Genomic DNA, 16,495 nt, shown 5'->3' with positions numbered 1-16,495 from the left:
TGTGTGTGTGTGTGTGTGTGTGTGTGTGTGTGTGTGTGTGTGTGTGTGCGCGCGCGCGCTCGTGCATGTGCGTGTACAAGTGTGTGTGCCAGGGCCGGCGTTATGGGCGGGCACTACGGGGCCTTGCCCGCCCTACCGTACCTCCTTGCCTCTCCAAATGAAATATTAAAATATTGATCATTTATTTGACCGTGATGCGCGCCGACAGAAAGATGCATCACTCTCAGATAACATTTCAGAGCGAGCAAAACTTCGTAGAGAGGAAGAGGCGAAGCGAGAGGGCTCACTCTCGACAACATCTGGCCTGAATAAACCCAATGCGTTTCTATCGGCATATTATGCAGAAAAACGGGCCGCCAATAGAAATCAAATTTCACTTGACTGAAAATATTTCCACTTTATTACCCCCTAATGCATTACACACTCTGTTATAATTCCTCCACAATCACACATAACACAGCACAGGACCCAACCCAAATCTTGATGGGGGTAATAAAGCCCAGGCTATTTTTGTTCTGGGCACAGCCTTACATATGACCCCCACGCACGTAGTTACTGGATCTTTCTTTCTTCAGTAATAATATAATAATAATAATAATAATAATAATAATAATAATAATAATAATAATAATAATATGCCATTTAGCAGACGCTTTATCCAAAGCGACTTACAGTCATGTGTGCATAGTTACATGATAAAACGATAAGAGCCAGTCAGCCAGCAGCTACAGTTTATGATGGAGCGCTTCCTCTACCACACAGGAGGTGCTGGTTAGAGGTGACAAAAAGTTGTTTTATAGTCACAGTGGTGGAAAAAGTACCCAATTGTCATACTTGAGTAAAAGTAAAGATACCTTAATAGACGACCATGACGACGACAAAGACGACTCTTTGTCTATGTAACGGACTGTGAAATCCTGTCCCTCAACAGCCATCACTTTTGGGTGTCAGGGAAACTGTATGGAGTAATACGTACATTATTTTCTTTAGGAATGTAGTGAAGTAAAAGTAAAAGTTGTCAAAAATATAAATAGTAAAGTAAAGTACAGATACCAAAAAAAACGACTTAAGAAGTATGTCAAAGTATTTTTACTTAAGTACTTTACACCACTGTAACATCTAGTCTTCCACATCTTATTGTTCACAATGCATATGATTGTCCACCATAGATATTTAGTATTGTCATCCATGTGAGTATCAAAAACACAGTGATTTATACATACATCAAAATTAATACTTCTCATCAGGTCCCATATTTCTTTAGTTCTGTAGCAGTTCAATAAAAGGTGTTCTAAACTATAAATCGGCATAGGACAAAATGTACTTTTAACAATTGTTTTATTTATTTTACCCGGTAAATTGACTGAGAACACATTCTCATTTACAGCAACGACCTGGGGGAATAGTTAGAGGGGAGATGAATGAGCCAATTAGAAGCTGGGGATTGATAATTAGGTGGCCATGATGGTATGAGGGCCAGATTGGGAATTTAGCCAGGACACCCATTCTTACAATAAGTGCCATGGGATATTTAGTGACCACAGAGAGTCAGGACACCCGTTTAACAAATGTAAAGTATTTACATTATTTTATTTAGACAGGAGTAATTATATAATTTTGGCAAAACATCAATTTACTTTAGGGGAAGCCAGCATCCGAACAGTGCACCATGCACCCGCCAATTTTCCTTTCTAATTCGCAAGTGGCTGAAACCAGAGATCTGTATATAATGACGAGATGCTCATGTCTCCGCCCTCACAATGCGAGTCGTTTTCCCAAAGGCGGGAATGCAGGCAACAAGTTTAGGTCTGCATATTATGTTCATAGAAATGTATTGGGCTTATTGAGGAAATATTTTGGTGAGCCCTCTCGCTTCGACACTTCCGCTCTGCTGAAACTAGCGAGCAAAACAGCGCCCCGCCCATGTATATGACGCTGTCTGAACAGAAAAAGTATGTGATGCCATACTCCTTTTGTCCAGACAGCATCAGATACATGGTGAACACATACGGCGACAGAGGGGCGCTGTTTTGCTCATTCGGTTGCTTTATCTGAGATTGATCCGTCTTTCTGTCTGTGCGCGTCCCGCTCAAATAAATGATCAATATTTAAATATTCTATTTGGACGGCAAGGACGTACGGTAGGGCAGGCCAGGCCCCCTAGCTCCCGCCAGGGCTCCCGAGTGGCAGCGGTCTAAGGCATTGCATCTCAGTACTTGAGGCATCACTACAGACCCCATTGTTCTATTCCAGGCTGTATCACAACCGGCCGTGATTGGGAGTCCAATAGGGCGGCGCACAATTTGCCCAGCGTCGTCTGGGTTTGCCCAATGTAGGCCGTCATTGTAAATAAGAATTTGTTCTTAACTTACTTGCCTAGTTAAATAAAGGTATAACAAATAACGCCGACCCTGTTCATATTCAGAGAAGCCCAATCTGAACTGAGGAACAGGGACTGAAGTGTGACATTAATACATATTTTCTCTCTGTGAGACTCAGGTCCTTATTGGTTTACCACAGACATGGTGAAAGTGAACGAGAAAGAGGGAAACAGGCTCAGACAATATGGAAACTTACTGAACAAGACCAAAAGACAAACACAAAAAGGAAGGGGGATAGGGAAACATTCAGGATGGATCCAGAAAGATGGACATACAGGAGGAGAACATTCAATTATAGGATTCAAGGTGGGACTCAATTCAGAATTTTGTATTGACTCCCATTCAACTCATGAGTTGAAATTCGAATTTAATTAGCCACAACCCACAGCATGTAGAATTAGAATTAGAGTTTGAGTGATGGGAAGTAGTATTTAATTCGGTGCAATTCAAAGAAATTCCACTCAGTCATAGAACATGATAGTTTTATTGAATCTAACAGGTCACACTTCCTCATACCAAAGAATATATCACTCACTTTTCTCTGAAAACAATGTTAATTTACTCCTTAGTGCTTAGAATAGACAAGTATATTTTCTCGACAAGCAATGCAGTTACTGTATATTAGACCATACCTTATACAGTGCTTTTAGAAAGTATTCACACCCCTTGACTTTTTCCACATTTTGTTGTGTTACAGCCTGAATTTACATATACAGTTATCTGTAAGTTCCCTCAGTCAAGTAGTTTTCCAATGCCTCGCAAAGGGCACCTATTGATAGATGGGTAAAAAAAAAGAAGCAGATACTGAATTTCCCTTTGAGCGTGGCGAAGTTATCAATTACGCTTAGGATGGTTTTTCAATACACCCAGTCACTACAAAGATACAGGCATTCTTCATAACTCAGTTGCCAGAGAGGAAGGAAACCGCTCAGGGATTTCACCATGAGGCCAATGGTGATTTTTAAACAGTTATAGAGTTTAATGGCTGTGATAGGAGAAAACTGAGGATGGATCAACAACATTGTAGTTACTCCACAATACTAACCTCCATGACAGAGTGAAATAAGGAAGGGGGAGATCACAAACTTCAATTCTTCCCAGTCTGATATTGACATGCAAGCGGTAGGTCACATTCTAAAATAAAGCATTTTGTGTGTACGGTACCTGTTAAATGTTGGGTGCTTCCTTGGATGTGCTTTTGTATGTTAATGCTGTAAGAGCAAGTTAGCTAGCATGTTCTAATTGTAATGGTCGCATTAGCTCCCTGCTAATTCACAGTTATTTCCATGCTAACAGACAAATCACGAATCAACAGCCATCAGTATGCTGTTGTCCTGCACATCTAATGTGCTTCCTTGTGTCAATCGTGAAGTACTTACATTTATTGTATTTTGTACTATTTTTGTTATTGTTATGATGTTTGATTACAAAATACCCAGTCTGATATTAACATGCAAGGGACGAATCACGACTCTAAAGCCATCAACATACTGTTGTCCTGCACATCTGATGTGGTTCAATCAACTGGGATTGCTGGCTGGACAAAACAAAACAAAAAACACAACGCAAGAGTGTTACGAAGTGTGATGACATCTGTTACATATGTATATAACAACATGTTTGATGTTTACGTCGAAGATCTAACACTAACCCTAATAGAAGAGGCATTTTGATTAAATTATATTTCCTTTCATTCAAATTCTGTATCCTGTTTACTACATCATTATTATTTTTTTAAATAGTCATGTTTAGCAGACACTCTTCTCCAGAGCAATTAGGCGTACAGTGCCTTGCAAAAGTATTCATCCCCCTTGGCGTTTTTCCTATTTTGTTGCATTACAACCTGTAATTTAAATGGATTTTTATTTGGATTTCATGTAATGGACATACACAAAATAGTCCAAATAACTTGTTTATTAAAATTCTAAAAAATAAATAACGGAAAAGTGGTGCGTGCATATGTATTCACCCCCTTTGCTATGAAGCCCCTAAATAAGATCTGGTGCAACCAATTACCTTTAGAAGTCACATAATTAGTTAAATAAAGTCCACCTGTGTGCAATCTAAGTGTCACATAATCTCAGTATATATACACCTGTTCTGAAAGGCCCCAGAGTCTGCAACACCACTAAGCAAGGGGCACCACCAAGCAAGCGGCACCATGAAGACCAAGGAGCACTCCAAACAGATCAGGGACATACAGTGAGGGAAAAAAGTATTTGATCCCCTGCTGATTTTGTTCGTTTGCCCACTGACAAAGAAATTATCCGTCTATAATTTTAATGGTAGGTTTATTTGAACAGTGAGAGACCAGAATCCAGAAAAACGCATGTCAAAAATGTTAGAAATTGATTTGCATTTTAATAAGGGAAATAAGTATTTGACCCCCTCTCAATCAGAAAGATTTCTGTCTCCCAGGTGTCTTTTATACAGGTAACGAGCTGAGATTAGGAGCACACTCTTAAAGGGAGTGCTCCTAATCTCAGTTTGTTACCTGTATAAAAGACACCTGTCCACAGAAGCAATCAATCAATTAAATTCCAAACTCTCCACCATGGCCAAGACCAAAGAGCTCTCCAAGGATGTCAGGGACAAGATTGTAGACCTACACAAGGCTGGAATGGGCTACAAGACCATCGCCAAGCAGCTTGGTGAGAAGGTGACAACAGTTGGTGCGATTATTCGCAAATGGAAGAAACACAAAAGAACAGTCAATCTCCCTCGGCCTGGGGCTCCATGCAAGATCTCACCTCGTGGAGTTGCAATGATCATGAGAATGGTGAGGAATCAGCCCAGAGCTACACAGAAGGATCTTATCAAAGATCTTAAGGCAGCTGGGACCATAGCCACCAATAAAACAATTGGTAACACACTACGCCGTGAAGGACTGAAATCCTGCAGCGCCCGCAAGGTCCCCCTGCTCAAGAAAGCACATATACAGGCCTGTCTGAAGTTTGCCAATGAACATCTGAATGATTCAGAGGATAACTGGGTGGAAGTGTTGTGGTCAGATGAGATCAAAATCGAGCTCTTTGGCATCAACTCAACTCGCCGTGTTTGGAGGAGGAGGAATGCTGCCTATGACCCCAAGAACACCATCCCCACCGTCAAACATGGAGGTGGAAACATTATGCTTTGGGGGGTTTTTTCTGCTAAGGGGACAGGACAACTTCACCGCATCAAAGGGACAATGGACGGGGCCATGTACCGTCAAATCTTGGGTGAGAACCTCCTTCCCTCAGCCAGGGCATTGAAAATGGGTTGTGGATGGGTATTCGAGCATGACAATGACCCAAAACACACGGCCAAGGCAACAAAGGAGTGGCTCAAGAAGAAGCACATTAAGGTCCTGGAGTGGCCTAGCCAGTCTCCAGACCTTATTCCCATAGCAAATCTGTGGAGGGACCTGAAGGTTCAAGTTGCCAAATGTCAGCCTCGAAACCTTAATGACTTGGAGAAGATCTGCAAAGAGGAGTGGGACAAAATCCCTCCTGTGATGTGTGCAAACCTGGTGGCCAACTACAAGAAACGTCTGACCTCTGTGATTGCCAACAAGGGTTTTGCCACCAAGTACTAAGTCATGTTTTGTAGAGGGGTCAAATACTTATTTCCCTCATTAAAATGAAAGTAAATTAATAAAATTTTTGACATGCGTTTTTCAGGATTTTGTTGTTGTTATTCTGTCTCTCACTGTTCAAATAAACCTACCATTAAAATTATAGACTGATCATGTCTTTGTCAGTGGGCAAACGTACAAAATCAGCAGGGGATCAAATACCTTTTTTCCCTCACTGTAGTTACAGATCAGGGTTGGGTTATAAAAAAATATCCAAAACTTTGAACATCCCACGGAGCATCATTAAATCCATTAATAAAAAATTGAAAGAATATGGCACCACAACAAACCTGCCAAGAGAGGGCCGCCCACCAAAACTCACAGACCAGGCAAGGAGGGCATTAATCAGAGAGGCAACAAAGTGACCAAAGATAACCCTGAAGGAGCTGCAAAGCTCCACAGCGGAGATTGGAGTATCTGTCCATAGGACCACTTTAAGCCATACACTCCACAGAGCTGGGCTTTACAGAAGAGTAGACAGAAAAAAGCCATTGCTTAAAGAAAAAAATAAGCAAACACGTTTGGTGTTCGCCAAAAGACATGGAAGAAGGTATGCTGGTCAGATTAGACTAAAATTGAGCTTTTTGGCCATCAAGGAAAACGCTAGGTCTGGCGCAAACCCAACACCTCTCATCACCCTGAGAACACCATCCTGTGGGGATGTTTTTCATCGGCAGGGACTGGGAAACTGGTCAGAATTGAAAGAATGATGGATGGCGCTAAATACAGGGACATTCTTGAGGGAAACCTGTTTCAGTCTTCCAGAGATTTGAGACTGGGACGGAGGTTTACCTTCCAGCAGGACAATGACCCTAAGAATACTGCTAAAGCAACACTTGAGTGGTTTAAGGGGAAACATTTAAATATCTTGGAATGGCCTAGTCAAAGCCCAGACCTCAATCCAATTGAGAATCTGTGGTATGACTTAAAGATTGCTGTACACCAGCGGAACCCATCCAACTTGAAGGAGCTGGAGCAGTCTTTCCTTGAAGAATGGGCAAAATTCCCAGTGGCGAGATATGCCAAGCTTATAGAGACATACCCCAAGAGACTTGCAGCTTGAATTGCTGCAAAAGGTGGCTCTACAAAATATTGACTTTGGGGACTTGTTTGTTTCACAAGAAAAAATATTTTGCATCTTCAAAGTGGTAGGCATGTTGTGTAAATCAAAAGATACAACCCCCCCAAAAATCCATTTTAACTCCAGGTTGTAAGGCAACAAAATTGGAAAAATGGCAAGGTGGGTGAACACTTTCGCAAGCCACTGTAAGTGCCTTGCTCAAGGGCATGTCAACAGATTGTTCACCTAGTCAGCTCAGGGACTCAAACCAGCAACCTTTCAGTTACAGGCCCAACACTCTTAACCGCTAGGCTACCTGCCATCCAATAATTAAATGGGAATTTATGAGGCATTCTGAATTGAGCCCAACCCTGATACAAATAAGAGCAGGAAGAGAGCTGTATCCTCCATCATCAACTATCGCTAGACTATTTTTGCTGCTCATGACTCAACTCCTGATTTGACTCTGGTTGGAGGAGACTCTTCATGCTCCATTCCTTCCTGTCTTTCCTGTCCTTACAATAGCCTCATAAGATATATATTTCCTGTCTGTTATCTGGTCCCACACAGGTTTTTTGCTCATATTTCCTTATGTACCTCGACCTTTAAAAAAAATAAACTGCGACCTGGCCAAGATAAAGCAAAGCAGTGCGATTAAAAACAACAACACAGAGTTACATATGGGGTAAACAAAACATAAAGTCAAAAATACAACAGAAAATATATATACAGTGTGTGCGAATGTAGTAAATTATGGAGGTAAGGCAATAAATAGGCCATGGTGCAAAATAGTTACAATTTCGTATTAACACTGGAATGATAGATGTGCAAAAGATGGTGTGCAAATAGAGATACTGGGGTGCAAATTAGCAAAATAAATAACAATATGGGGATGAGGTAGTTGGATGGGCTAATTTCAGAATGGCTGTGTGCAGGTGCAGTGATCGGTAAGCTGCTCTGACAACTGACGCTTAAAGTTAGTGAGGGAGATAAGAGTCTCCAGCTTCAGAGATTTTTGCAGTTCGTTCCAGTCATTGGCAGCAGAGAACTGGAAGGAATGGCGGCCAAAGGAGGTGTTGGCTTTGGGGATGACCAGTGAGATATACCTGCTGGAGTGCAGACTACGGGTGGGTGTTGCTATGGTGACCAGTGAGCTAAGATAAGACAGGGATTTGCCTAGCAGTGATTTATAGATGACCTGGAGCCAGTGGGTTTGGCGACTAATATGTAGTGAGGGCCAGCCAACAAGAGTGTACAGGTCACAATGGTGGGTAGTATATGGGGCTTTGGTGACAAAACGGATGGCACTGTGATAGACTACATCCAATTTGCTGAGTAGAGTGTTGGAGGCTATTTTGTAAATGACATCGCCGAAGTCAAGGATTGGTAGGATAGTCAGTTTTACGAGGGCATGTTTGGCAGCATGAGTGAAGGAGGCTTTGTTGCGAAATAGGAAGCCGATTCTAGATCTAACTTTTGATTGGAGATGCTTAATGTGAGTCTGGAAGGAGAGTTTACAGTCTAACCAGACACCTAGGTATTTGTAGTTGTCCACATACTCTAGGTCAGACCCGCCGAGAGTAGTGATTATAGTCGGGTGGGCGGGTGCAAGCAGCGTTCGGTTGAAGAGCATGCATTTAGTTTTACTAGTGTTTAAGAGCAGTTGGAGGCTACGGAAGGAGTGTTGTATGGCGTTGAAGCTCGTCTGGAGGTTTGTTAACACAGTGTCCAATGAAGGACCAGATGTACTGTATACAAAATGGTGTCGTCCGCATAGAGGTGGATCCGAGCGTCACCAGCAGCAAGAGCGACATCATTGATATACACAGAGAATAGAGTCGGCCCGAGAATTTAACTCTGTGGCACCCCCATAGAGACTGCTAGAGGTCCAGACAACAGGCCCTCCGATTTGACACATTGAACTCTATCTGAGAAGTAGTTGGTGAACCAGGCGAGGCAGTCATTTGAGAAACCAAGGCTATTTAGTCTGCCAATAAGAATGTGGTGGTTGACAGAGTCGAAAGCCTTGGCCAGGTCGATGAAGACAGCTGCGCAGTACAGTCTTTTATCGATCGTGGTTATAATATCGTTTAGGACCTTGAGCGTGGCTGAGGTGTACCCATGACCAGCTCGGAAACTGGATTGCATAGCGGAGAAGGTACGGTGGGATTTGAAATGGTCGGTGATAGGTCTGTAACAGTTTGGATCTAGAGTGTCACCCCCTTTGAAGAGGGGGATGACCGCGGCAGCTTTCCGATATCTGGGGATCTCAGACGTTATGAAAGAGAGGTTGAACAGGCTAGTAATGGGGGTTGCAACAATTTCGGCAGCTAATTTTAGAAAGAAAGAGTCCAGATTGTCTAGCCCAGCTGATTTGTAGGGGTCCAGATTTTTCAGCTCTTTCAGAACATCAGCTGTCTGAATTTGTGTAAAGGAGAAGCGGGGGGGCATGGGCAAGTTGCAGCAGAGGGTGCAGAGCTGGTGGCCGGGGTAGTGGTAGCCAGGTGGAAAGTATGGCCAGCCATGGGCAAAATGCTTGTTGAAATTCTCGATTATTGTAGATTTATCGGTTGTGACAGTGTTTCCTAGCCTCAGTGCAGTGGGCAGTTGGAAGGAGGTGCTCTTATTCTCTATGGACTTTGCAGTGTCCCAAAACTTTTTGGAGTTAGTGCTACAGGATGCAAATTTCTGTTTGAAAAAGCTAGCCTTTGCTTTCCTAACTGATTGTGTATATTGGTTCCTGACTTCCCTGAAAAGTTGCATATCACGGGGGCTGTTCGATGCTAATGCAGTACGCCACAGGTTGTTTTTGTGCTGGTCAAGGGCAGTCAAGTCTGAGGAGAACCAGGGGCTATATCTGTTCTTAGTTCTGAATGTTTTTGAATGAGGCATGCTTATTTAAGATTGAGAGGAAAGCACTTTTAATGAACAACCAGGCATCCTCTACTGACAGAATGAGGTCAATATCCATCCAGGATACCCGGGCCGGGTCAATTAGAAAGGTCTGCCCGCTAAAGTGTTTTAGGGAGCGTTTGACAGTGATGAGGGGTGGTCGTTTGACCGCGGACCCATTACGGACGTAGGCAATAAGGCGGTGATCGCTGAGATCCTGGTTGAAGACAGTGGAGGTTTATTTAGAGGGTACATTTGTCAGGATGATATCTATGAGGGTGCCCATGTTTACAGATTTTGGGTTGTACCTGGTAGGTTCGTTGATAATTTGTGTGAGTTTGAGGGCATCTAGTTTAGATTGTAGGTTGGCCGGGGTGTTAAGCATATCCCAGTTTAGGTCACCAAGCAGTACGAACTCTGAGGATAGATGGGGGGCAATCAGTTCACATATCGTGTCCAGGGCACAGCTCGGGCTGAGGGGGGTCTGTAGCAAGCGGCAACAGTGAGAGACTTATTTCTGGAAAGGTGGATTTTTAGAAGTAGAAGCTCAAACTATTTGGGCACAGACTGTCGTAGAAATATTTGACTAATAAATAATCAACTCAAAAATATCTCTCAAGACACCAGAGCTTGTGAATCCAAGAATTAGACTTTATTGCATAATAAAGCCGAGCTTGCTCCATGGAACAACTGTCTCTCTCTGGCTTAGACATCCCTTTTATACATACACACAAATGAACAAACATGCGTACATTCCTAACTTATTTTAGTTCTGCACCACCCTTTTTTTTCAACGTCCAGCTGTCACACAATGTCCACTCCAAAAGGTCATGAATGCTTTTTTCTATATGAAGCCTCTCATTCTATCATTCTATTGGCTGCGTGGCTTAGGCCCCTTCTTAAAAAAGAACTAATGTAATGCATACCATGTGTCCATAACAAGCCCATGGGCCACAGTTTGAGAGCCCCTGCGACAGAGCACATACATTCATTTACTAATATTATTATTTTACCTTTGACCTCTCCCTACATTTGCCTTAATGATACATAAAATAATACCATATAATCCCCCCTATGGGACATTCCAACAATGTCCCAACAATACAAAGATTTAATTGTAAAAATGAATATAAGCATGTGCATTTCCTTATTTCTAACCTTGCCATATGTGGTTACTTTTCATATGCATATATTTAAACCAATATATCTTCCTCATTACTTGACCCATCCTGATGAGGACCCATAGCCCAGTCAGGTATTGATTACAAGTCTAGAAGGTTTTCCTCTAAATTAACCTCCACATTTTCCTGTTGGGCTTTGTAACCATGGCAGGCCCATCCACCCCCAGGAACAACTCCATACAAACATTCAGGATTCCCAAATTCCCAAAATGTCCCATATTTATTTACGTACTGTCATGGCGCTCCCTGAACTGGGTGTATTTCTTTATAAACAATGCTCCCCACTTTTGTTTAGTTATAGCCTTTCCCATATATGTGTTAGTATCCTATCACATCAACATATGCAACTTTGTCTTAACAATAATATCTAGGACATGTTTAAGAATGGTGTCAATATCTTTAGCTTACATAACCTTTTTCACCCATATCACAAGTATTATAACAATCGAAATAATCAATATCCATATCTAATCAAGTAATTGCCATGTCAACATCACTAAGCATTAATATTAATAAGTTATTCAGATCAATCAGTCCACTTATAATTTATAATCATAATCAAATTAATTACCCAAAACAACTTTAGAATGACAATTCTTAATTAGTCACCTTTGTTCCATCATTCAAAGTTAAATCTCTCACCTTGGCACATATTGACACTGGCCGAATGTATATTTATATTATAATAATTCTAGCATTAACTTCCTCATAACGAGAATTACAACAGATCAGTACCTTAATGCATTGTCCAAATTACTATAAATTTAGTAGTGTATAATACCTCCTTAATCAACATACTACCTCAACTAACACTCCCCTTCCTCTACCGGCACTCAATCTTCAGGCGTCTTCATTATGTTCTTCAGATAGCTTCATAGTTCATCTTGGATTACCCATAGCAATGTCCCAATTCCAATGTCACACCTGAACCGCCACACCTCCACCATCATTCTGTTTTGTCCATGTGCAAACCAGTATACCCAAACTAGGAAGAACGTTGCATTTGCATAGACCTCTTTCCTCACATTCTTGAAAGAAAAGGCACAAAAGAGAAGGCAATTGATTGCTTTGATTTGATGCTGGATTCAGGTCTCCTGGCAGAGGTGGTGTCAGACAGGAACGTCTTCAACGCCTTTGTTGTTCCTCTTCAGCCGAGTAGAGGATTTTTGGTTTTTATTGAGGTTTACACCGTTCTGGGCCAAATGATCTCTGCAATGCATTACGACACCATCCGTAGTAACCTCAGGAAAGGACAGATCATAACAGTTCAGTTGAGTTAATTTCCAATCCAAAACATCCCTATTAACATTGTCTACATGACAAATCATTATGTTTCATCACTCATTCTTATACCCATTTCTATCTAATGCCTGATAGATTTTCCTTTGAGGGGTCCCTGTATTCCAAAGGCTATCTGTTTAAACACCCCCTAGATTCACATTCTCCCTTGAATTCTCCCAAATTATATAACCCAATTGTTTTATTGTAACATTCCTATATTTTTGCTCATACTCTATTTGACATTACTCTGGTGTTTCCCTTTCCTTGTTCCTATTCTAACAATTGCTTACACTTCTCTCCTCATCCTGGTTGATCATAAAATTGTTTATATTTAGGATTTCCTAAATATTACAAACATTCTGCTGGCCAATATGGTCTTTCCGAGGTCTTTCCTTATATGACAAAAGTTGTAGTTGAATCATAACACAGTCCTAGTAACTGTGAAGATTTTGAACTACTGTTAATTCTTTAAACGGAGATGTGGTGCATATTAGACTATTTTCTTTATTTAATTGTAATATAATATATTGTACTCATCTATATCAATCATTGTTTAACGGCTCCTTCAATTCCCTTTCTTCTGTGTTTGGTATAGCTCTAACATATACAGGGTTTAATGCACTTTCCCAAGGAATAACTACTCCAATAACACTTCCCCCTGGAAATCTAACACCAAATACTACATCAAATTGTTTATCTAAGTCTTGGACTGTTCTCCTTATGTCTATGATTCACCTGTCTCTTTCTTTCATTATCTTAAGGTCACACTACCCCATGTGACTTCCCCATACTCTTTGTGCTGGTTTCTCACACACCAATAATATTTTAACCCTTGTATTTTAATAGTGATCCCTTCCTGTATTTTTAGTTATGGTTCCTGCCTGTGCAAGAATATACATTCTAATCCTGTCTATATCCCTTCTATGTCTTGTTCTTCTGCTCTTTATTATTATCAGTACTCCATTCCCCTTATTCTCAGGTAACTAGTCAAGTGTAGAGAAATCAATAATAAGGATATCTGGTGCGTCTTGGAGGTCTGGAATCTCTCGGTGGTCTGGAATCTCTCGGTGGTCTGGAATCTCACGGTGGTCTGGAATCTCTCGGCGGTCTGGAAGGTCCTTAAAGTCTCTTAATCATCAGTTCCCTCACTCTGGTACAATGGTTAAGATGATACCCGATACTCCCCCTCTATCCGCACCATCGTTGGTATAACCTGGACAACGATGTGTATGGTCACTTCAGTTGTTAACCTTCCCCCGTCACTAGGGTCTCCGGATCAGCCAGAGTCCCTCTCAATCTATCGACATCGGTCTGTGAAAAGTGTCCTTCAATCAGCCTACCCATAGGGAAGCTCAGAGTTACTGCTGCAAAGACACAAGCACAGACACACACAAAAGACAACAATGCTACCCAATGGCTGAGGTTGGAACACTCCTATACTGGGAAATATGAATCTAAGTATCTGTCTCCACCACTTTTACCATCATTAAGGTAGCCAACAACACCTGGTACAGGCCCCTCCACATAGGGTCTTTCCAGCTCTTTCTTCTGTAGTCTTTTGCCATCACATAGTCTCCAGGGCACAGAAAATACTCAGATTATCCTACTCAGTTGGGCAGTGTTATCTTCACCCATGAAAAGAAAATCTTAAGAACATTGTTAGGTTAGGTGAGACACAGTATGCTACTCATGTCCTCTCATCCGTCAAGAGAAGCCTTGAGATTATGAAGCACACCTGCTTCCAGCTTGTTGTAGTTCACTTATCTCATAGACAGACCACCTCTACACCATGCCTCCTATCACAAAAACAAAAATGATTTAACCTAACCCATAACACATTATTACTACTGCTCATATCCTTAATACACCTTGCATATTTCCCCACAAAACCATAATAAAACATTAAAACCTCTGTAATCCCAACTTCCCCCCTTGGACACATGCATCACATCGTCATTCATGTGTACAAAAAACAAAACAAAACAAAATTGCCTATCAAACCTAAAATAATAACTAACCTTAAAATGACAACCCTTGAGCATATATTTACTTAACTGTATTCCATAACACTATTCAAGGAATACCTCTCCTTCAGGACTAACCCTCTCACTTCATCCTTGTCCTGTTTCGACTAATTTATATATAGGATTTTTTCCAAATTATAAACTTCTTCACAATTATCCTTATTATATCTAACCCCTTAATTCAGCATGCCTCTAGAATTTATAGTGCGGGTGATCAGGTCACACTATAAAGCCAGGACAGATTTCAGAGGTCATTGAAATCATTCAATGAATTGTTTCATCCAATAGTATACTACTCCTAACAACCATCAAGACCTTTCATAAATGTTGTAAGTCCTTAGTACAACTCTTTTCAAAATAAATCACACATATTTACTTATCCCTCAGTAAATAAAACCCAAATTACATGTGTATGCCCCTTTAAGATATTTCACTTCCATCCCATCTAAAAACCCCAAATAGAAATAAAAATCCTATACAACTAACATTTCATACTAAGTAGTGTCACGGTTTCGGCCGAGACTGCTCCTCCTCCTAGTTCGGGCAGGCTTCGGCGTTCGCCGTCCTCGGAGTACTAGCTGCCACCGCTCTATGTTTCGTCATTTGATTGCTTTTGTCTGCCTGTTACACCTGTGTCCATTTGTGTGTTGATTACGTGTCTTATAAGTTCCTTGTTTTGCACTAGATTGATTGTGTGTTGTTATGACTGCCACTGTGTCGGAGCTACGTGTTTGCACCCTGTTTGTTTTGTGTTTAGTGTTTACGCGTGTGCGTAATTTTCCCTCGCCTCTTGGTGTATTTTGAGGTCGGGGTTTTTCTCGTAACATTAGACTATTAAAGTCTGTTGGACTTAACCTCTGTGTCCTGCGCCTGACTCCTCCACCACATCCACATCGGTTCTAGTGACAGAACAACACACCACCATGGAGTCAGCAGGAACAGCGGCGGCACCCGAATCCCTGGAAGACCGGATCAACTACCAGGACACCATGATCCGGCAACTCGGGGCCGCCATGGACGAGGTGTCCAACACTCTGCGCCGATTGGTGAATCGAGAGGTGCCCACGCACTCTTACAACATCCCATCACCAACGGCCAGTCCTCCTCTCTCAGCACCGGAACCCAGTGGCATTCGGCTCGCTCCCGAGGGCATATGACGGTTCTGCAGCCGGGTGTCAGGGATTCCTCCTGCAGGTGGAACTTTACCTTGCCACCATACACCCGGCGCCCTCGGAATACGAGGCGTCTCCGCCCTCATCTCCTGTCTATCCGGCAAGGCGTTGGAGTGGGCCAACGCCGAATGGAGGGGAATAGACGCCGCAACCATCACCTACGCGGAGTTCTCCCCGCCGCTTCAGGGCTGTCTTCGATCATCCACCTGAGGGGAAAGCGGCGGGAGAGCGTCTATTCCACCTCCGACAGGGGGAAGAGGAGCGCACAGGAGTTCGCACTGGAGTTCCGGACACTAGCGGCGGATGCGGGGTGGAATGAGAGGGCCCTCATCGACCACTACCGGTGTAGCCTACGAGAGGACGTTCGTCGTGAGCTGGCCTGCAGGGACACCAACCTGTCGTTCGACCAGTTGGTGGACATTTCCATCCGTCTAGACACCCTGCTGGCTACCCGCGGACGTCCCGAGTGGGGGTCGTCCATTCCACCCTCCAGCACCTCCGAGCCGATTCCCATGGAGCTCGGGGGTGCTGGCGGCGCTAGAGAGAGGAGGAGAGGGAACCTGAGGGGGGCCATCCCCTGCACCACCTGTGGTCGTGGAGGACACACCGCGGCCAGGTGCTGGGGAGGGTCTCCTGGGAGGGGTGACAACAGGCCACGCACTGGGGAGTCATTTCAGGTGAGTAGGCGCCCCACTTACCCAGAGCTTTCTGTTGGTCACATGAGTATTCCTGTGAGATTTCCACAGGTGGCACCTCATTCCCAGCATAAGGCGCTAGTAGATTCAGGCGCAGCTGGGAACTTTATTGATCGGGCATTTTGTTGTAGGTTAGGAATTCCCCTTCGGCCGGTAGAAGCTCCATTTCCTGTCCACGCATTAGACAGCCGGC

The sequence above is a fragment of the Coregonus clupeaformis genome, chromosome 7 (genome assembly GCF_020615455.1).
Source record: "Coregonus clupeaformis isolate EN_2021a chromosome 7, ASM2061545v1, whole genome shotgun sequence".
Classification (NCBI taxonomy): domain Eukaryota; kingdom Metazoa; phylum Chordata; class Actinopteri; order Salmoniformes; family Salmonidae; genus Coregonus; species Coregonus clupeaformis.
Note: the sequence above shows the minus strand (reverse complement) of the source record.